We start from the raw sequence: 22,746 nt of genomic DNA, 5'->3' as shown, positions 1-22,746 counted from the left end.
GGTTTCTGGAGACATGAGGAGGACAGTGGAGTCTCACCTGTGTTTCTGGAGACATGTGGAGGACAGTGGAGTCTCACCTGTGTTTCTGGAGACATGTGGAGGACAGTGGAGTCTCACCTGTGTTTCTGGAGACATGTGGAGGACAGTGGAGTCTCACCTGTGTTTCTGGAGACATGTGGAGGACAGTGGAGTCTCTCACCTGGGTTTCTGGAGACATGTGGAGGACAGTGGAGTCTCACCTGTGTTTCTGGAGACATGTGGAGGACAGTGGAGTCTCTCACCTGGGTTTCTGGAGACATGTGGAGGACAGTGGAGTCTCACCTGGGTTTCTGGAGACATGTGGAGGACAGTGGAGTCTCACCTGTGTTTCTGGAGACATGTGGAGGACAGTGGAGTCTCACCTGGGTTTCTGGAGACATGTGGAGGACAGTGGAGTCTCACCTGGGTTTCTGGAGACATGTGGAGGACAGTGGAGTCTCACCTGTGTTTCTGGAGACATGTGGAGGACAGTGGAGTCTCACCTGGGTTTCTGGAGACATGTGGAGGACAGTGGAGTCTCACCTGGGTTTCTGGAGACATGTGGAGGACAGTGGAGTCTCTCACCTGGGTTTCTGGAGACATGTGGAGGACAGTGGAGTCTCACCTGGGTTTCTGGAGACATGTGGAGGACAGTGGAGTCTCTCACCTGGGTTTCTGGAGACATGTGGAGGACAGTGGAGTCTCACCTGGGTTTCTGGAGACATGTGGAGGACAGTGGAGTCTCTCACCTGGGTTTCTGGAGACATGTGGAGGACAGTGGAGTCTCACCTGTGTTTCTGGAGACATGTGGAGGACAGTGGAGTCTCACTTGGGTTTCTGGAGACATGTGGAGGACAGTGGAGTCTCACCTGTGTTTCTGGAGACATGTGGAGGACAGTGGAGTCTCTCACCTGGGTTTCTGGAGACATGAGGAGGACAGTGGAGTCTCACCTGTGTTTCTGGAGACATGTGGAGGACAGTGGAGTCTCACCTGTGTTTCTGGAGACATGTGGAGGACAGTGGAGTCTCACCTGTGTTTCTGGAGACATGTGGAGGACAGTGGAGTCTCACCTGTGTTTCTGGAGACATGTGGAGGACAGTGGAGTCTCTCACCTGGGTTTCTGGAGACATGTGGAGGACAGTGGAGTCTCACCTGTGTTTCTGGAGACATGTGGAGGACAGTGGAGTCTCTCACCTGGGTTTCTGGAGACATGTGGAGGACAGTGGAGTCTCACCTGGGTTTCTGGAGACATGTGGAGGACAGTGGAGTCTCACCTGTGTTTCTGGAGACATGTGGAGGACAGTGGAGTCTCACCTGGGTTTCTGGAGACATGTGGAGGACAGTGGAGTCTCACCTGGGTTTCTGGAGACATGTGGAGGACAGTGGAGTCTCACCTGTGTTTCTGGAGACATGTGGAGGACAGTGGAGTCTCACCTGTGTTTCTGGAGACATGTGGAGGACAGTGTGAAGCCTCTCACTGTAGTGGTGCTTGGACTCCTCTTCATACACCATGTCCCTCTCAGCCTGGGACAGGGTCAGGAACCTTCTAATGGTACACAGGTTCTCCCACAGAGTCCGGTTGTCTGGGCTGGGGTTCTCCTTCCAACGCAGCAGCTCACACAGCCAGCCCTGACAGAGAGGGAGGGATGACGGGTCATTTAACATACAGCACTAGAGTGAGAGAGGAAATGGAGAAAGAGAGACAGGACAAGGGGATGGAGAGGGGTAGAGACATGAAAGAACAGGATGGGGGAAAACGAGCAAAAGACAAGTTCCAGATGAAAGTGATGTGGTGCTGAGAGAGAGAGAGATGTGATTATCTCTGCTAGACTGGCCCAGGCACTGACACCAGCTGTTGTTTGTACACAGCCTCCTCCAGCACCCCGTATTCATTACCTGATCAGGGCTCCTTCTCTCCCTCCCCCCAGCCGTCTCTCCGGAGAGGGCCATGGCCAGATGGGGTCACTGAGCCATGACCCCTCACAGAGCCAGGCCTGTAGGAGACCCTACCCCCTGACCAGCAGTGGCGCACACACAGAGACACACAAGCCTGTATCTCACACGTGTTTACACACACCACACTAACGTGTGTGAAAAACACACACACACGCAACCTATTTTTTTCTATTCTATAATCCACTTCTTAGATAGTACAATCTGAAACCACCCAGAACAACAGCAGTCTATTTATGTCTTCCTCAAGAATCCTCACGCCTTAATCATGTGATCTCTCTGTACTACCCTCAGACCAGCCGTGATCATGTGATCTCTCTGTACAACCCTCAGACCAGCCGTGATCATGTGATCTCTCTGTACAACCCTCAGACCAACCATGATCATGTGATCTCTCTGTACAACCCTCAGACCAGCTGTGATCATATGATCTCTCTGTACAACCCTCAGACCAGCTGTGATCATGTGATCTCTCTGTACAACCCTCAGACCAGCCGTGATCATGTGATCTCTCTGTACAACCCTCAGACCAGCTGTGATCATGTGATCTCTCTGTACAACCCTCAGACCAGCCATGATCATGTGATCTCTCTGTACAACCCTCAGACCAAAAGACTTCACAGGTCAAACCATTCTCTCTTGTCAAATACCAGTCATACAAAGACAGCGAACCAAAGATGAATCACCATCTGTCTCTGACACTAACCCAAACCGAGAGGACGGATTCTGATGAGCTGATGAGCTGACTCCGTAATCTAGCATGAGTAGGATGGTCATCTGAATCAGGGTTAGTTTGGAAACCAAGTCCAGATTTAACTTTAGCCTGCAGCGTTGATATGTGCTGAGAGAAGGACAGTGTACCGTCTAGCCATACTACCAAGTACTTGTATGAGGTGACGACCTCAAGCTCTAAACCCTCAGAGGTAGTCTCCAGTGGCTCCCTCTCCTAGATGGCTATCTCCAGTGGCTCCCTCTCCTAGATTGCTATCTCCAGTGGCTCCCTCTCCTAGACGGCTATCTTCAATGGCTCCCTCTCCTAGACGGCTATCTCCAGTGGATCCCTCTCCTAGACGGCTATCTACAGTGGCTCCCTCTCCTAGACGGCTATCTACAGTGGCTCCCTCTCCTAGATGGCTATCTCCAGTGGCTCCCTCTCCTAGTTGGCTATCTCCAGTGGATCCCTCTCCTAGACGGCTATCTCCAGTGGTTCCTCTCCTAGACGGCTATCTCCAGTGGATCTCTCTCCTAGACGGCTATCTCCAGTGGAGCCCTCTCCTAGACGGCTATCTCCAGTGGATCCCTCTCCTAGACGGCTATCTCCAGTGGATCCCTCTCCTAGACGGCTATCTCCAGTGGATCCCTCTCCTAGACGGCTATCTCCAGTGGCTCCCTCTCCTAGATGGCTATCTCCAGTGGATCCCTCTCCTTCATGTGCCACCACATCCCGCATGCTCTGTCCCTCTATTTGGAGTGTCTTTGACGAGGTCCCGCAGTGTAACCCAGCACACACATGCTCATAGACACACACACACACACACACACACACACACACACACACACACACACACACACACACACACACACACACACACACACACACACACACACACACACACACACACGTAAGCCAGATCCTTTGGCTGGCGTGACAGACGTTTCTTTTATCTCTACCCGGCCCTGGACGCCCACATTGTTTATCTGCACACGGAGACATGATGGTACGCCACGGGTCCCGACAGTCAGATACCACAGCCTGTGGTACCAAACAACCAGCGCATGCTTGACATCCCCGCCCACATACCCCGATATGTGATCTTACCTCCCATCAAATCCACCACAGTTCATCAACCCAGGAGAAATGACATTCTCCATTGTGTGGGATATTGTGTGCATTACATGCATGTGCAGGCATGCACATGAGTGTGTGTGTGTGTGTGTGTGTGTGTGTGTGTGTGTGTGTGTGTGTGTGTGTGTGTGTGTGTGTGTGTGTGTGTGTGTGTGTGTGTGTGTGTGTGTGTGTGTGTGTGTGTGTGTGTGTGTGTGGGTATGTGTGTGTGTGTGTGTGTGTGTGGGTATGTGTGTGTGTGTGTGTGTGTGTGTGTGTGTGTGTGTGTGTGTGTGTGTGTGTGTGTGTGTGTGTGTGTGTGTGTGTGTGTGTGTTACGGTTGTTTACAGATATTTACACATTATACTAAGCATCCTGATCCCAGGATGTCAGTAATTCACCTTCAGCTGGGTGGCTTCAAACAGAACCACTGAGCTCCTCTCACTAGAGTATGGTATTGTTATTATATACTTATATACAGTCTACTGTATGCTAATGTACTGACCTGGCTCTTGTTGGTGACCCCTGGTATACTGTATGCTAATGTACTAGACCTGGCCCTTGTTGGTGACCCCTGGTATACTGTATGTGTGTGGACTGACCTGGCTCTTGTTGGTGACCCCTGGTATACTGTATGTGCGGACTGACCTGGCTCTTGGTGGTGACCCCTGGTATACTGTATGTGTGTGGACTGACCTGGCTCTTGTTGGCGACCCCTGGTATACTGTATGCTAATGTACTGACCTGGCTCTTGTTGGTGACCCCTGGTATACTGTATTCTAATGTACTGACCTGGCTCTTGTTGGCGACCCCTGGTATACTGTATTCTAATGTGACCTGGCTCTTGTTGGCGACCCCTGGTATACTGTATGCTAATGTACTGACCTGGCTCTTGTTGGTGACCCCTGGTATACTGTATTCTAATGTACTGACCTGGCTCTTGTTGGCGACCCCTGGTATACTGTATTCTAATGTACTGACCTGGCTCTTGTTGGCGACCCCTGGTATACTGTATGTGTGTGGACTAACCTGGCTCTTGTTAGTGACCCCTGGTATTCTGTATGTGTGGACTAACCTGGCTCTTGTTGGTGACCCTTAATTATTCTGTATGTGTGTGGACTGACCTGGCTCTTGTTGGTGACCCCTGGTATACTGTATGTGTGTGGACTGACCTGGCTCTTGTTGGCGGCCACCTTGGCGAACAGGGCCTGGGACACCTTGGCTCTCTTCATCTCCTGCTGGATCTCATCATAGATCCCAGAGGTAATGTTGATGTTGACCAGGGACTCCATCTTCAAGGGCAGCTCAGCACTGACCTGGGTCAGGGGGGGCTTGGGCTGTAGGGAGGAGAGGGCGGGGGGGGGGGAAGAAAGAGAGGTTTTAGTGAGCAAGACTGGCTAATCGTCTAGGTTACTGAGTCCCTAAAGAGATTGCCTGCATTTGTTTACCTGTTAGTGTACTGGCAGGGGTGTGTCTGTGTGTGATGTGTCTACAGTGTTTACCTGTTAGTGTACTGGCAGGGGTATGTCTGTGTGTGATGTGACTACAGTGTTTACCTGTTAGTGTACTGGCAGGGGTGTGTCTGTGTGTGATGAGACTACAGTGTTTACCTGTTAGTGTACTGGCATGGGTGTTTCTGTGTGTGATGTGGGTTGTAGCCAGACCTGGGCTCGAATAGTATTTATTTTCTTTCAAATACTTAAACTTCACTTTGAGATTGAGATTTCCAGACGCAATGGAACCAATGCAACAATCCCAAAAGTGCAAACCCCACCCACCCTGGCACTTCAGTGTATTAGAGAGGAAATATGAATACTATTTAAACCCAGGTGTGGTTGTAGATGTGTGCCTGATGTGGCTATTCCCTAGTGTTCCTATTCAACGTACACGAGGACACCTGGGTATGTACGTGTACCTGTGTGAGTCGCTGGCCAGTGGAGCTGGAGTTCTGATTGGTTGGGGTCAGGTTGCCTAGGTTGAGGTTGGGGTTCATGCTGCGTTCACGCTCCTCCTGGTAAATGTGGTCGCGTTCGCTCTCGTGGAGGTTCAGGAAGTTCTGCATAGCTTTGAGGTTGACCAGGAGTGACTGGGAGGCCTGGCGAGGGTCCTCCTCTTTACGAAGGATCTCAGACAGCAGGCCCTGAGACACAAACACGCGCGCATATGTCAGGTCTCTTAGCAAGGACCCTCCAAGTAATCTTTCATACTCTAATTCTCTCATTACATCTCTCTCTCTCTCTCTCTCTCTCTCTCTCTCTCTCTCTCTCTCACTCTCTCACACTACTCTACTCTACTCTACTCTACTCTACTCTACTCTACTCTACTCTCTTTAGGTAGGAATGTCCCTATGTCAGTGTATTGGGCTTTGTCAACAGTCAGTATCAGTGCAGTGGAGTTATATTCAGCTTTCAGAACACTCATATGACATGCTAGGGATTTAGACAGGTCTCTACTGATGACAAACCAACTCTGAGACCCTTCAAAAGCTACAGTGGTCACAGTTCTGGCCGTGAATCCCACTTCTTCTGGATATGTAGTCCGTTGCACTCAAAGATCCATAGCTCCCCGAAGCTTCTGCGCATGTGCAGACCACGTGTGTGTATCAGCTCCGCTGGCGAATGGTGTTGTTTAATAAAGTTAGATCAAAGCTGAATCAATGTCGGCAAGATCCCATAACCATCACAGTATTCTACATTACAGAACTCAATATAATAGCCTAGTATAACTTCACTGGAAGACAAAAACAACACTGCATTTAATAGTGCATGATAATTATTCAGGTTTTACCGGTGAAACGTCCATGCAGCATCATTCTGCATAGTGACCATTTGATCTCAGTGTGTTTCAGTGATGAGTGATGCAGTGTTGTTTAGTAGTAGCCTACAGTGTTGTTTAGTAGTAGCCTACAGTGTTGTTTAGTAGTAGTCTACAGTGTTGTTTAGTAGTAGCCTACAGTGTTGTTTAGTAGTAGTCTACAGTGTTGTTTAGTAGTAGCCTACAGTGTTGTTTAGTAGTAGTCTACAGGGAGTGTTGTTTAGTAGTAGTCTACAGTGTTGTTTAGTAGTAGTCTACAGTGTTGTTTAGTAGTAGTCTACAGTGTTGTTTAGTAGTAGTCTACAGTGTTGTTTAGTAGTAGTCTACAGTGTTGTTTAGTAGTAGTCTACAGTGTTGTTTAGTAGTAGTCTACAGTGTTGTTTAGTAGTAGCCTGCAGTGTTGTTTAGTAGTAGTCTACAGTGTTGTTTAGTAGTATTCTACAGTGTTGTTTAGTAGTAGCCTACAGTGTTGTTTAGTAGTAGTCTACAGTGTTGTTTAGTAGTAGCCTACAGTGTTGTTTAGTAGTAGTCTACAGTGTCGTTTAGTAGTAGTCTACAGTGTCGTTTAGTAGTAGTCTACAGTGTCGTTTAGTAGTAGCCTACAGTGTTGTTTAGTAGTAGTCTACAGTGTTGTTTAGTAGTAGTCTACAGTGTTGTTTAGTAGTAGTCTACAGTGTTGTTTAGTAGTAGTCTACAGTGTTGTTTAGTAGTAGTCTACAGTGTTGTTTTAGTAGTAGCCTACAGTGTTGTTTTAGTAGTAGCCTACAGTGTTGTTTTAGTAGTAGCCTACAGAGTTGTTTAGTAGTAGTCACAGTGTTGTTTAGTAGTAGTCTACAGTGTTGTTTAGTAGTAGTCTACAGTGTTGTTTAGTAGTAGCCTACAGTGTTGTTTAGTAGCCTACAGTGTTGTTTAGTAGTAGCCTAGAGTGTTGTTTAGTGGTAGTCTACAGTGTTGTTTAGTAGTAGTCTACAGTGTTGTTTAGTAGTAGTCTACAGTGTTGTTTAGTAGTAGTCTACAGTGTTGTTTAGTAGTAGTCTACAGTGTTGTTTAGTAGTAGCCTACCGAGTTGTTTAGTAGTATTCTACAGTGTTGTTTAGTAGTAGCCTACAGTGTTGTTTAGTAGTAGTCTACAGTGTTGTTTAGTAGTAGCCTACAGTGTTGTTTAGTAGTAGCCTACCGAGTTGTTTAGTAGTAGCCTACAGTGTTGTTTAGTAGTAGCCTACCGAGTTGTATAGTAGTATTCTACAGTGTTGTTTAGTAGTAGCCTACCGAGTTGTTTAGTAGTAGTCTACAGTGTTGTTTAGTAGTAGCCTACAGAGTTGTTTAGTAGTATTCTACAGTGTTGTTTAGTAGTAGCCTACAGTGTTGTTTAGTAGTAGTCTACAGTGTTGTTTAGTAGTAGCCTACAGTGTTGTTTAGTAGTAGTCTACAGTGTTGTTTAGTAGTAGCCTACAGTGTTGTTTAGTAGTAGTCTACAGAGTTGTTTAGTAGTAGTCTACAGAGTTGTTTAGTAGTAGCCTACAGTGTTGTTTAGTAGTAGTCTACAGTGTTGTTTAGTAGTAGTCTACAGTGTTGTTTAGTAGTAGCCTACAGAGTTGTTTAGTAGTAGCCTACAGTGTTGTTTAGTAGTAGCCTACAGTGTTGTTTAGTAGTAGTCTACAGTGTTGTTTAGTAGTAGTCTACAGTGTTGTTTAGTAGTAGTCTACAGTGTTGTTTAGTAGTAGCCTACAGTGTTGTTTAGTAGTAGCCTACAGTGTTGTTTAGTAGTAGTCTACAGTGTTGTTTAGTAGTAGTCTACAGTGTTGTTTAGTAGTAGCCTACAGAGTTGTTTAGTAGTATCCTACAGTGTTGTTTAGAAGTATCCTACAGTGTTGTTTAGTAGTAGCCTACAGTGTTGTTTAGAAGTATCCTACAGTGTTGTTTAGAAGTAGCCTAAAGTGCGAATGAGTGAACTAATCTTAGAGCAGATGGTAGCCTAACAAACTGCAGCCATCCTAGTGTTTTGTCCAGTGGCGCGTGTTTTGAGTTTTAGAAATAGCCTACAGTGAGAAAACAATTTGCTGTTGTTTTTTGTCTTCCAGTAAAGTGTATACTAGGCTATTATATTGGTTTATGTAATGTAGAATACTGTGATCATTATGTGATCTGGCAGACATTGATTCTGCTTTGATCTAACTTTATTAAACAACACCAGAACCATTGGCCTGTGTAGCCTGTTCTTGGAGTAGCCTGTTTTTCTGAGTAGCCTGTTCTCTAAGTAGCCTGTTCTCTGAGTAGCCTGTTCTCGGAGCAGCCTGTTCTCGGAGTAGCCTGTTCACTGAGCAGCCTGTTCTCGGAGTAGCCTGTTCTCTGAGTAGCCTGTTCTCTGAGTAGCCTGTTTTCTGAGTAGCCTGTTTTCTGAGTAGCCTGTTCTCTGAGTAGCCTGTTCTCTGAGTAGCCTGTTCTCGGAGTAGCCTGTTCACTGAGCAGCCTGTTCTCGGAGTAGCCTGTTCTCTGAGTAGCCTGTTCACTGAGCAGCCTGTTCTCGGAGTAGCCTGTTCTCTGAGTAGCCTGTTCACTGAGCAGCCTGTTCTCAGAGTAGCCTGTTCTCAGAGTAGCCTGTTCTCGGAGTAGCCTGCTCTCTGTGTGTAAAGTAGAGACTATAAACATGTGCAGAAGATTCGGGGGCTCCGGATCTTTTAGTGCTGTGGACCAAAGAACCTGAAAAAATCAGACCCGCATTGATGTATTGATGTCAATGGGAGATTAAGTGAAAATTCAACTTAAGTGGAGGTTTCAGTGCTTAGAAATGGAAGTGGAAGTGGAGGTAGATGTCTCACCTGTGTGCGGTTGAAGGCCACCCTGGCGAACACAGCCTGAGAGACGCTGGCCCTCTTCAGCTCCTCTCTGACCTGATGGTAGATGTCCGGACAGACCTCCACGGCCGACGGATTCATCCCAGGATCGGTGAGGCCTCCTGGGGCTTTGCAGGAGCGCGGGATGGGTGGGTGGTTGAGGAACTGTTGGTGCTGCTGCTGGTGGAGGGCCTGCGGACCGTGCTGGTGGGCTAGCAGGCGGCTAACAGCTAGCTGCTGGTTGATGAGGTGGGCCATGGCCAGTTGTTGCCTGACCATCTGAGGGCTGAGCTGGGGGAGAGGAGACCGCCCGGGCCCAGTAAGGGTTGGAGGGAGGCCAGAGGACCGGGAGGGGGCGCCTGGCGTCTGGGCGGTGGGCTGTGGTGGTGCTGGGCATGGGGTGAGTGCTGCTGAGACAGGTGGGGGAGGGCCTGTTGCTGGCTGGGGGTTTGGGGTCCTCTAGTCCAACCTTGAGGGGTAACCCTCCAAGCTGGGTTGGTGGGGTCAGGTGAGAGGGGGGGCGCTGTCCCAGGCCACATACGTCTGACATGCTGTCCCTCTCCACTGCAGATACAAACAGACATGGTGGTGAGAGGAGGTCTGAAGAGATCTCAATACCATCTATATACTGTTCAGATACTATATATATATATTCAGGTAATGGGCGTCTTTCCAACTCACCTTTAATATCAGGTCTATCCCGTCCTGACCACATCTTCTCCAGGTATTCACCTGTAGTGAAGTCACATGCCATATATCAGACTGGTTAACAAAACAATACACTTATACGGTACAGTACAGCCCAGTAGGTAGGTTACACAGCATTCAACTATATTTTATCCATGTATTATCCATCCATCCAGCCATGCAATTGACATCAACAGAAGGTCCTAAGACTGACAAGTAGATCCTCCAATCAGATTCTGAGGTGACTACACTAATCCAATGGGAACGTCCCATTCCCCGTTTTACAACATCTGGATGGCTGCAGTGTGTTTGTCTTTTGGGGCCGCAGAGCAGAACAGAACAGAACTAATACTATGGGCTGTAGGGAACCTGATCCCCCTCCTCCCTCCCCCCTCCCCCTCCCCTGTCAGACCACAGGCACCATTTATCTCCTCTCCCACTTCTCCCTGTGTTTGTGGTCTGGTGTCAACTTTGATCTGCCTCCATGTTGGAATGACAGTGTTAAACAGGGAGGAGAGCGTAAGGAGAGGGTACATGGTCTGCTATGAGCTCCAAGTGTGTGTAAATCCATGTGTGTGTGTGTGTGTGTGTGTGTGTGTGTGTGTGTGTGTGTGTGTGTGTGTGTGTGTGTGTGTGTGTTTGTGTGTGTGTGTGTGTGTGTGTGTGTGTGTGTGTGTGTGTGTGTGTGTGTGTGTGTGTGTGTGTGTGTGTGTGTGTGTGTGTGTGTGTGTGTGTGTGTGTGTGTGTGTGTGTGTGTGTGACGTTTCACAGAGTGTGTGTGTAAGGGGATCTCCCAGTGTGGAGTGGCAAGCGGCTGCTTCTGATTAGAGGCTGACAGTGTTTGGTTTTCTCTGCTATATTAAGGGTGACATTAAAAGATTATGTAAACCATGGATCATGGTGGGGTCTCAATAGAGCTGTCTCTAATACCATGCATCATGGTGGGGTCTCTATAGATCTGTCTCTAATACCATGCATCATGGTGGGGTCTCTATAGATCTGTCTCTAATACCATGCATCATGGTGGGGTCTCTAGTCTCTATAGAGCTGTCTCTAATACCATGCATCATGGTGGGGTCTCTAGTCTCTATAGAGCTGTCTCTAATACCATGGATCATGGTGGGGTCTCAATAGAGCTGTCTCTAATACCATGCATCATGGTGGGGTCTCTATAGAGCTGTCTCTAATACCATGCATCATGGTGGGGTCTCTATAGAGCTGTCTCTAATACCATGGATCATGGTGGGGTCTCTATAGAGCTGTCTCTAATACCATGCATCATGGTGGGGTCTCTATAGAGCTGTCTCTAATACCATGCATCATGGTGGGGTCTCTATAGAGCTGTCTCTAATACCATGCATCATGGTGGGTCTCTATAGAGCTGTCTCTAATACCATGCATCATGGTGGGGTCTCTATAGAGCTGTCTCTAATACCATGCATCATGGTGGGGTCTCTATAGAGCTGTCTCTAATACCATGCATCATGGTGTGGTCTCTAGTCTCTATAGAGCTGTCTCTAATACCATGCATCATGGTGGGGTCTCTATAGATCTGTCTCTAATACCATGCATCATGGTGGGGGTCTCTAGTCTCTATAGAGCTGTCTCTAATACCATGGATCATGGTGGGGTCTCAATAGAGCTGTCTCTAATACCATGCATCATGGTGGGGTCTCTAGTCTCTATACATCTGTCTCTAATACCATGCATCATGGTGGGGTCTCTATAGAGCTGTCTCTAATACCATGCATCATGATGGCGTCTATATAGAGCTGTCTCTAATACCATGCATCATGGTGGGGTCTCTATAGAGCTGTCTCTAATACCATGCATCATGGTGTGGTCTCTAGTCTCTATAGAGCTGTCTCTAATTCCATGCATCACGGTGGGGTCTCTATAGAGTTGTCTCTAATACCATGCATCATGGTGGGGTCTCTAGTCTCTATATTGCTGTCTCTAATACCATGCATCACGGTGGGGTCTCTATAGATCTGTCTCTAATACCATGCATCATGGGGGGGTCTCTATAGATCTGTCTCTAATACCACGCATCATGGTGGGGTCTCTATAGATCTGTCTCTAATACCATGCATCATGGTGGGGTCTCTAGTCTCTATAGAGCTGTCTCTAATACCATGCATCATGGTGGGGTCTCTAGTCTCTAGTCTCTATAGAGCTGTCTCTAATACCATGCATCATGGTGGGGTCTCTAGTCTCTATAGAGGTGGTGTCTGTCTCTAATACCATGCATCATGGTGGGGTTTCTAGTCTCTACAGAGCTGTCTCTAATACATGCATCATGGTGGGGTCTCTATAGACCTGTCTCTAATACCATGCATCATGGTGGGGTCTCTATAGAGCTGTCTCTAATACCATGCATCATGGTGGGGTCTCTATAGAGATCTGTCTCTAATACCATGCATCATGGTGGGGTCTATATAGAGCTGTCTCTAATACCATGCATCATGGTGGGGTCTCTATAGAGCTGTCTCTAATACCATGCATCAGGTTGGGATATATATAGAGCTGTCTCTAATACCATGCATCATGGTGGGGTCTCTATAGAGCTGTCTCTAATACCATGCATCATGGTGGGGTCTCTATAGAGCTGTCTCTAATACCATGCATCATGGTGGGGTCTCTATAGAGCTGTCTCTAATACCATGCATCACGGTGGGTCTCTAGTCTCTATAGATCTGTCTCTAATACCATGTATCATGGTGGGGTCTCTATAGAGCTGTCTCTAATACCATGCATCATGGTGGGGTCTCTAGTCTCTATATTGCTGTCTCTAATACCATGCATCACGGTGGGGTCTCTATAGAGCTGTCTCTAATACCATGCATCATGATGGGGTCTCTATAGAGTTGTCTCTAATACCATGCTTCATGGTGGGGTCTCTATAGAGCTGTCTCTAATACCATGCATCACGGTGGGGTCTCTATAGATCTGTCTCTAATACCATGCATCATGGTGGGGTCTCTAGTCTCTATATTGCTGTCTCTAATACCATGCATCACGGTGGGGTCTCTATAGATCTGTCTCTAATACCATGCATCATGGTGGGGTCTCTATAGAGTTGTCTCTAATACCACGCATCATGGTGGGGTCTCTATAGATCTGTCTCTAATACCATGCATCATGGTGGGGTCTCTAGTCTCTATAGAGCTGTCTCTAATACCATGCATCATGGTGGGGTCTATATAGAGCTGTCTCTAATACCATGCATCATGGTGGGGTCTCTATAGAGCTGTCTCTAATACCATGCATCAGGTTGGGATATATATAGAGCTGTCTCTAATACCATGCATCATGGTGGGGTCTCTATAGAGCTGTCTCTAATACCATGCATCATGGTGGGGTCTCTATAGAGCTGTCTCTAATACCATGCATCATGGGGGGGTCTCTATAGAGCTGTCTCTAATACCATGCATCACGGTGGGGTCTCTATAGATCTGTCTCTAATACCATGTATCATGGTGGGGTCTCTATAGAGCTGTCTCTAATACCATGCATCATGGTGGGGTCTCTAGTCTCTATATTGCTGTCTCTAATACCATGCATCACGGTGGGGTCTCTATAGAGCTGTCTCTAATACCATGCATCATGATGGGGTCTCTATAGAGTTGTCTCTAATACCATGCATCATGGTGGGGTCTCTATAGAGCTGTCTCTAATACCATGCATCACGGTGGGGTCTCTATAGATCTGTCTCTAATACCATGCATCATGGTGGGGTCTCTAGTCTCTATATTGCTGTCTCTAATACCATGCATCACGGTGGGGTCTCTATAGATCTGTCTCTAATACCATGCATCATGGTGGGGTCTCTATAGAGTTGTCTCTAATACCACGCATCATGGTGGGGTCTCTATAGATCTGTCTCTAATACCATGCATCATGGTGGGGTCTCTAGTCTCTATAGAGCTGTCTCTAATACCATGCATCATGGTGTGGTCTCTAGTCTCTATAGAGCTGTCTCTAATACCATGCATCATGGTGGGGTCTCTATAGAGCTGTCTCTAATACCATGCATCACGGTGGGGTCTCTATGGATCTGTCTCTAATACCATGCATCACGGTGGGGTCTCTATGGATCTGTCTCTAATACCATGCATCACAGTGGGGTCTCTATGGATCTGTCTCTAATACCATGCATCATGGTGTGGTCTCTAGTCTCTATAGAGCTGTCTCTAATACCATGCATCATGGTGGGGTCTCTATAGAGTTGTCTCTAATACCATGCATCATGGTGGGGTCTCTATAGAGCTGTCTCTAATACCATGCATCATGGTGGGGTCTCTAGTCTCCATAGAGCTGTCTCTAATACCATGCATCACGGTGGGGTCTCTATAGATCTGTCTCTAATACCATGCATCATGGTGGGTTCTCTAGTCTCTATAGAGCTGTCTCTAATACCATGCATCATGGTGGGGTCTCTAGTCTCTTTAAAGATGTCTCTAATACCATGGATCATGGTGGGGTCTCTAGTCTCTATAAAGATGTCTCTAATACCATGGATCATGGTGGGGTCTCTAGTCTCTATAGAGCTGTCTCTAATACCATGCATCATGGTGGGGTCTCTAGTCTCTATAAAGATGTCTCTAATACCATGGATCATGGTGGGGTCTCTAGTCTCTATAAAGATGTCTCTAATACCATGGATCATGGTGGGGTCTCTAGTCTCTATAGAGTTGTCTCTAATACCATGCATCATGGTGGGGTCTCTAGTCTCTATAAAGATGTCTCTAATACCATGGATCATGGTGGGGTCTCTAGTCTCTATAAAGATGTCTCTAATACCATGGATCATGGTGGGGTCTCTAGTCTCTATAGAGTTGTCTCTAATACCATGCATCATGGTGGGGTCTCTAGTCTCTATAAAGATGTCTCTAATACCATGGATCATGGTGGGGTTTCTAGTCTCTATAGAGCTTTTTTCTCGGGGGGGATTTTGCAGTGTAGTTAACCCACATCTCAGAGGCCTGCTCTATAGTAGTGCTGTATCTCCTATAAGCAGACTGTGCGTATGGACGTAAAGGAACATCATTAATCCACTGTTAATACTAAATGGTTTGTATGTCGGCAGTCAAGTTTTCAAGATATTGGACTTTTAAGAACCAAACTGTCACTGGCAAAACGCATCATCATCATGATGTGGCAGATGACAGTTTGCTTCTTGAATGTCCAATATCTTGAAACCTTGACTGCTGACCTGCAAAACGTTTCGGGACTTTATCAACAGTGGACTAATCAAAAACAAAATCAAAATATAGTTTTTGAGCTTTAAGGCGGGAGGTGGCCCCCCACAATCAAGCCTTGCCTTAGGCCCCCAGAAGCTTGATCCGACACTACTCAAGGGCCAATGATAACTGTCTGCTGAAAGAAGGGCCCGACATGTGGGTCAGCTCAAGGACTTACAGTTAGGATCCCAGCCAATGACAGGCAATGTTATAGTGGAAGGTGCTAATGACATATGACTGGTTGTGTGAGGCTACAGGAGTGTGTGTGTGAGGCTACAGGAGCCAAGAGGGGACACACCTCACCTTGAATCCTTTTGTACTTCTTGTACCAGCGGCCAAACTCCTGGCACTTGGAGGTGGACACGTTGGCATAGTATGAGCTGTTGACTATGGCAGAGATCATACTCTGATGAGAGAGAGAGAGAGAGAGAGAGAGAGAGAGAGAGAGAGAGAGAGAGAGAGAGAGAGAGAGAGAGAGAGAGAGAGAGAGAGAGAGAGAGAGTGAATATAGTGTATGTTTTAGTGAATGTGTACTGTGTAATATTAGACCTATAAGGACCTGGAGCACCACAACACAGTTACATACTGTATGGACTGGAGCACCACAACACAGTCACATACTGTGGACTGGAACACCACAACACAGTCACATACTGTATAGACTGGAACACCACAACACAGTCACATACTGTATAGACTGGAACACCACAACACAGTCACATACTGTATAGACTGGAACACCACAACACAGTCACATACTGTATGGACTGGAACAGCACAACACAGTCACATGCTGTATAGACTGGAACACCACAACACAGTCACATACTGTATAGACTGGAACACCACAACACAGTCACATACTGTATGGACTGGAACACCACAACACAGTCACATACTGTATGGACTGGAACACCACAACACAGTCACATACTGTGGACTGAACACCACAACACAGTCACATACTTTATAGACTGGAACACCACAACACAGTCACATACTGTATAGACTGGAACACCACAACACAGTCACATACTGTGGACTGGAACACCACAACACAGTCACATACTGTGGACTGGAACACCACAACACAGTCACATACTGTATAGACTGGAACACCACAACACAGTCACATACTGTATGGACTGGAACACCACAACACAGTCACATACTGTATAGACTGGAACACCACAACACAGTCACATACTGTATGGACTGGAACACCACAACACAGTCACATACTGTGGACTGGAACACCACAACACAGTCACATACTGTATAGACTGGAACACCACAACACAGTCACATACTGTATGGACTGGAACACCACAACACAGTCACATACTGTATGGACTGGAACACCACAACACAGTCACATACTGTGGACTGGAACACCACAACACAGTCACATACTTTATAGACTGGAACACCACAACACAGTCACATACTGTGGACTGGAACACCACAACACAGTCACATACTGTGGACTGGAACACCACAACACAGTCACATACTGTGGACTGGAACACCACAACACAGTCACATACTGTATAGACTGGAACACCACAACACAGTCACATACTGTATGGACTGGAACACCACAACACAGTCACATACTGTATAGACTGGAACACCACAACACAGTCACATACTGTATGGACTGGAACACCACAACACAGTCACATACTGTGGACTGGAACACCACAACATAGTCACATACTGTATAGACTGGAACACCACAACACAGTCACATACTGTGGACTGGAACACCACAACACAGTCACATACTGTGGACTGGAACACCACAACACAGTCACATACTGTATAGACTGGAACACCACAACACAGTCACATACTGTGGACTGGAACACCACAACACAGTCACATACTGTGGACTGGAACACCACAACACAGTCACATACTGTGGACACAACACAGTCACATACTGTGGACTGGAACACCACAACACAGTCACATACTGTGGACTGGAACACCACAACACAGTCACATACTTTATAGACTGGAACACCACAACACAGTCACATACTGTGGACTGGAACACCACAACACAGTCACATACTGTGGACTGGAACACCACAACACAGTCACATACTTTATAGACTGGAACACCACAACACAGTCACATACTGTGGACTGGAACACCACAACACAGTCACATACTGTGGACTGGAACACCACAACACAGTCACATACTGTATGGACTGGAACACCACAACACAGTCACATACTGTGGACTGGAACACCACAACACAGTCACATACTGTATAGACTGGAACACCACAACACAGTCACATACTGTATGGACTGAACACCACAACACAGTCACATACTGCATAGACTGGAACACCACAACACAGTCACATACTGTATGGACTGGAACACCACAACACAGTCACATACTGTGGACTGGAACACCACAACACAGTCACATACTTTATAGACTGGAACACCACAACACAGTCACATACTGTATAGACTGGAACACCACAACACAGTCACATACTGTATGGACTGGAACACCACAACACAGTCACATACTGTGGACTGGAACACCACAACACAGTCACATACTGTATAGACTGGAACACCACAACACAGTCACATACTGTATGGACTGGAACACCACAACACAGTCACATACTGTATAGACTGGAACACCACAACACAGTCACATACTGTATAGACTGGAACACCACAACACAGTCACATACTGTGGACTGGAACACCACAACACAGTCACATACTGTGGACTGGAACACCACAACACAGTCACATACTGGTGGACTGGAACACCACAACACAGTCACATACTGTATGGACTGGAACACCACAACACAGTCACATACTGTATGGACTGGAACACCACAACACAGTCACATACTGTGGACTGGAACACCACAACACAGTCACATACTGTATAGACTGGAACACCACAACACAGTCACATACTGTATGGACTGGAACACCACAACACAGTCACATACTGTGGACTGGAACACCACAACACAGTCACATACTGTATAGACTGGAACACCACAACACAGTCACATACTGTATGGACTGGAACACCACAACACAGTCACATACTGCATAGACTGGAACACCACAACACAGTCACATACTGTATGGACTGGAACACCACAACACAGTCACATACTGTGGACTGGAACACCACAACACAGTCACATACTTTATAGACTGGAACACCACAACACAGTCACATACTGTATAGACTGGAACACCACAACACAGTCACATACTGTATGGACTGGAACACCACAACACAGTCACATACTGTGGACTGGAACACCACAACACAGTCACATACTGTATAGACTGGAACACCACAACACAGTCACATACTGTATAGACTGGAACACCACAACACAGTCACATACTGTATAGACTGGAACACCACAACACAGTCACATACTGTATAGACTGGAACACCACAACACAGTCACCACAACACAGTCACATACTGTATAGACTGGAACACCACAACACAGTCACATACTGTGGACTGGAACACCACAACACAGTCACATACTGTGGACTGGAACACCACAACACAGTCACATACTGTATGGACTGGAACACCACAACACAGTCACATACTGTATGGACTGGAACACCACAACAGTCACATACTGTGGACTGGAACACCACAACACAGTCACATACTGTATAGACTGGAACACCACAACACAGTCACATACTGTATGGACTGGAACACCACAACACAGTCACATACTGTATAGACTGGAACACCACAACACAGTCACATACTGTGGACTGGAACACCACAACACAGTCACATACTGTGGACTGGAACACCACAACACAGTCACATACTGTATGGACTGGAACACCACAACACAGTCACATACTGTGGACTGGAACACCACAACACAGTCACATACTGTGGACTGGAACACCACAACACAGTCACATACTGTGGAACACCACAACACAGTCACATACTGTGGACTGGAACACCACAACACAGTCACATACTGTGGACTGGAACACCACAACACAGTCACATACTGTGGACTGGAACACCACAACACAGTCACATACTGTGGACTGGAACACCACAACACAGTCACATACTGTGGACTGGAACACCACAACACAGTCACGTACTGTATGGACTGGAACATCACAACACAGTCACATACTGTATGGACTGGAACACCACAACACAGTCACATACTGTATGGACTGGAACACCACAACACACTCACATACTGTATGGACTGGAACACCACAACACAGTCACATACTGTGGACTGGAACACCACAACACAGTCACATACTGTGGACTGGAACACCACAACACAGTCACATACTGTGGACTGGAACACACAACACAGTCACATACTGTGGACTGGAACACCACAACACAGTCACATACTGTGGACTGGAACACCACAACACAGTCACATACTGTATGGACTGGAACACCACAACACAGTCACATACTGTGGACTGGAACACCACAACACAGTCACATACTGTATGGACTGGAACACCACAACACAGTCACATACTGTGGACTGGAACACCACAACACAGTCACATACTGTGGACTGGAACACCACAACACAGTCACATACTGTATGGACTGGAACTCCACACCAGAGACTAAGTTGCATGACATGACACAAAATGCTACCTGAGAGAGAGGGCACTCCTTGGCCAGGGAACTCTGGTTCATCTCCTTCAGTAGCTCTTTGAGGGCGTTCCTCACCGTGGCGTGGTTCCACTGCTCTGACGGCAGATCCTCCAGCCTGGAAAATCTGGAACCAGAGTTGGATTCATTACCACATGCTAGGGAAAACATTATGCAATGAAAACATATATCATTTATTATTGGACAACTTCACATAGTCCCTCCCTCTTTCAGTCAGTTTGATGCCTGATGAACACAACCCTGAGACACTAATACATCACTTCCTGTTTGACATATAACAACATAACAACACAAAAATGACATTTGACCCCAAAATTCTCAAGTGTCATTTTTCACCTCTTGGATCTCTGAGATTAGAATCTGTACTATATATTTTGTAATTATTATCATTATGTTTTTGGATCAAATACTACGCATTTTACCATCATTTCCACAAAAGTAACAGTTCAAAAAAGTTTACTAATATTTTTTTACATTGCTATCCTAATGAAAAGGCCTATGTTAAACATAGCACTGAAAATATGTCAAATGAAACTATAAAATAAAACTTTTTCCTAATTTGAGATTTTTTGCCATTTTGTTAATGAGAAGGCCAAGTGGGGTAATGAGAAGGCCAAGTGGGGTAATGAGAAAGCCAAGTGAGGTAATGAGAAGGTCAAGTGGGGTAATGAGAAGGCCAAGTGGGGTAATGAGAAGGCCAAGTGGGGTAATGAGAAGGCCAAGTGGGGTAATGAGAAGGCCAAGTGGGGTAATGAGAAGGCCAAGTGGGGTAATGAGAAGGCCAAGTGGGGTAATGAGAAGGCCAAGCGGGGTAATGAGGAGGCCAAGTGGGGTAATGAGAAAGCCAAGTGAGGTAATGAGAAGGCCAAGTGGGGTAATGAGAAGGCCAAGTGAGGTAATAAGAAGGCCAAGTGAGGAAATGAGAAGGTCAAGTGGGGTAATGAGAAGGCCAAGTGAGGTAATAAGAAGGCCAAGTGAGGAAATGAGAACGTCAAGTGGGGTAATGAGAAGGCCAAATGGGGTAATGAGAAGGCCAAGTGGGGTAATGAGAAGGCCAAGTGGGGTAATGAGAAGGCCAAGTGAGGTAATAAGAAGGCCAAGTGAGGAAATGAGAAGGTCAAGTGGGGTAATGAGAAGGCCAAGTGAGGTAATAAGAAGGCCAAGTGAGGAAATGAGAAGGTCAAGTGGGGTAATGAGAAGGCCAAGTGAGGTAATAAGAAGGCCAAGTGAGGAAATGAGAAGGTCAAGTGGGGTAATGAGAAGGCCAAGTGGGGTAATGAGAAGGCCAAGTGGGGTAATGAGAAGGCCAAGTGAGGTAATGAAAAGGCCAAGTGAGGTAATAAGAAGGCCAAGTGAGGAAATGAGAAGGTCAAGTGGGGTAATGAGAAGGCCAAGTGAGGTAATAAGAAGGCCAAGTGAGGAAATGAGAAGGTCAAGTGGGGTAATGAGAAGGCCAAGTGGGGTAATGAGAAGGCCAAGTGGGGTAATGAGAAGGCCAAGTGGGGTAATGAGAAGGCCAAGTGGGGTAATGAGAAGGCCAAGTGAGGTAAAATGGGTGTTGGAGAATAAGAACCTCGTTCTGAAGGCATACAAACAAACATGAATTGAACTTCTACTCCTCCTCTGGATGATGCATCATGGGTGAATTAAACGTTATTACAAAACTGATTGGAGTTTTTACAGGAACTTGAAAAAGTGTTACGGTAATGAGACACAGTAATGAGACACGTGCTTGCACGTAAGACATATTATAGTTTAATGTCCTTCAACTAGTATACAATTTTTATGACTTATGGACAAACTACAGCAACATAATTTTGTTTTTTATTCAAAAACGTTTGGCTTTTCTGAAGTAAAATTTAATAAAATTACCAGAGAATCTAATTTGGACAAATTTCGGTAATGAGAATTTGGCCTGAAAATACACAAAATCCCAGCGAAAGTCACTGGCCAAAAAGTAGACATCTTAGTCCTCAGAATGATTTATGAGTTCTGCTTGAGACATGTTTAAACTGGTTTCATCAGGATCACCCAATGGGGTGGCAGGTAGCATCGTGGTCAGAGCTTTGGGCCAGTAACCGAAAGGTCTCTGGTTTGAATACCCGAGAAACAAGGTGAAAATCTGTCGATATGCCCTTGAGGAAACGAACATAACCCTAATATATTCCAGGGGCACCGTACCACTATGGCTGACCCTGTAAAACAACACATTTCACTGCACCTATTTAGTGTATGTGTTGTCATCCTGGTGCCAGCTAACCTGATGTCAAACAGTGGCCATAATGATAGCGAGACTATCTACTCCTATCAACAAAGTCATAACCAGGGTGGATTGTTATAGTGTGCTGTGGTACTACCATGGTAACACTACTAAACAAAGATTATTGACGGTTACCATTACCCACTGTTGATAAGTGACTCACTGTAAGTGCAGGTTAGCGTTTTTCGTCATGAATGTTGTTCTGGAGGCAGCTCTGCAGAGTGCTCACCAGCTGGGTGTCATAAAGTCATTACATTTGATTTTAAACCTAACCTTATCTCTAACCTTAACCACACTGCTAACCCTAATGCCTGAATCTAATCTTAACCCTAACCTTAACCACACTGCTAACCCTAACGCCTGAATCTAATCTTAACCCTAACCTTCACCA

The 22,746-nt window shown here is 46.3% G+C and overlaps 1 pseudogene; it reads right to left on the bottom strand.

Annotated features, from left to right (window-relative positions):
* Window positions 1-37: 37 nt before the first annotated feature.
* LOC135538626 (DNA-binding protein SATB2-like) overlaps window positions 38-22,746 on the bottom strand; it is a 34,056-nt pseudogene continuing 11,347 nt past the window's right edge.

Source organism: Oncorhynchus masou, unplaced genomic scaffold (genome assembly GCF_036934945.1).
Source record: "Oncorhynchus masou masou isolate Uvic2021 unplaced genomic scaffold, UVic_Omas_1.1 unplaced_scaffold_992, whole genome shotgun sequence".
NCBI classification, from domain to species: Eukaryota; Metazoa; Chordata; class Actinopteri; order Salmoniformes; family Salmonidae; genus Oncorhynchus; species Oncorhynchus masou.
This window is presented reverse-complemented; position numbering and strand designations above follow the sequence as displayed.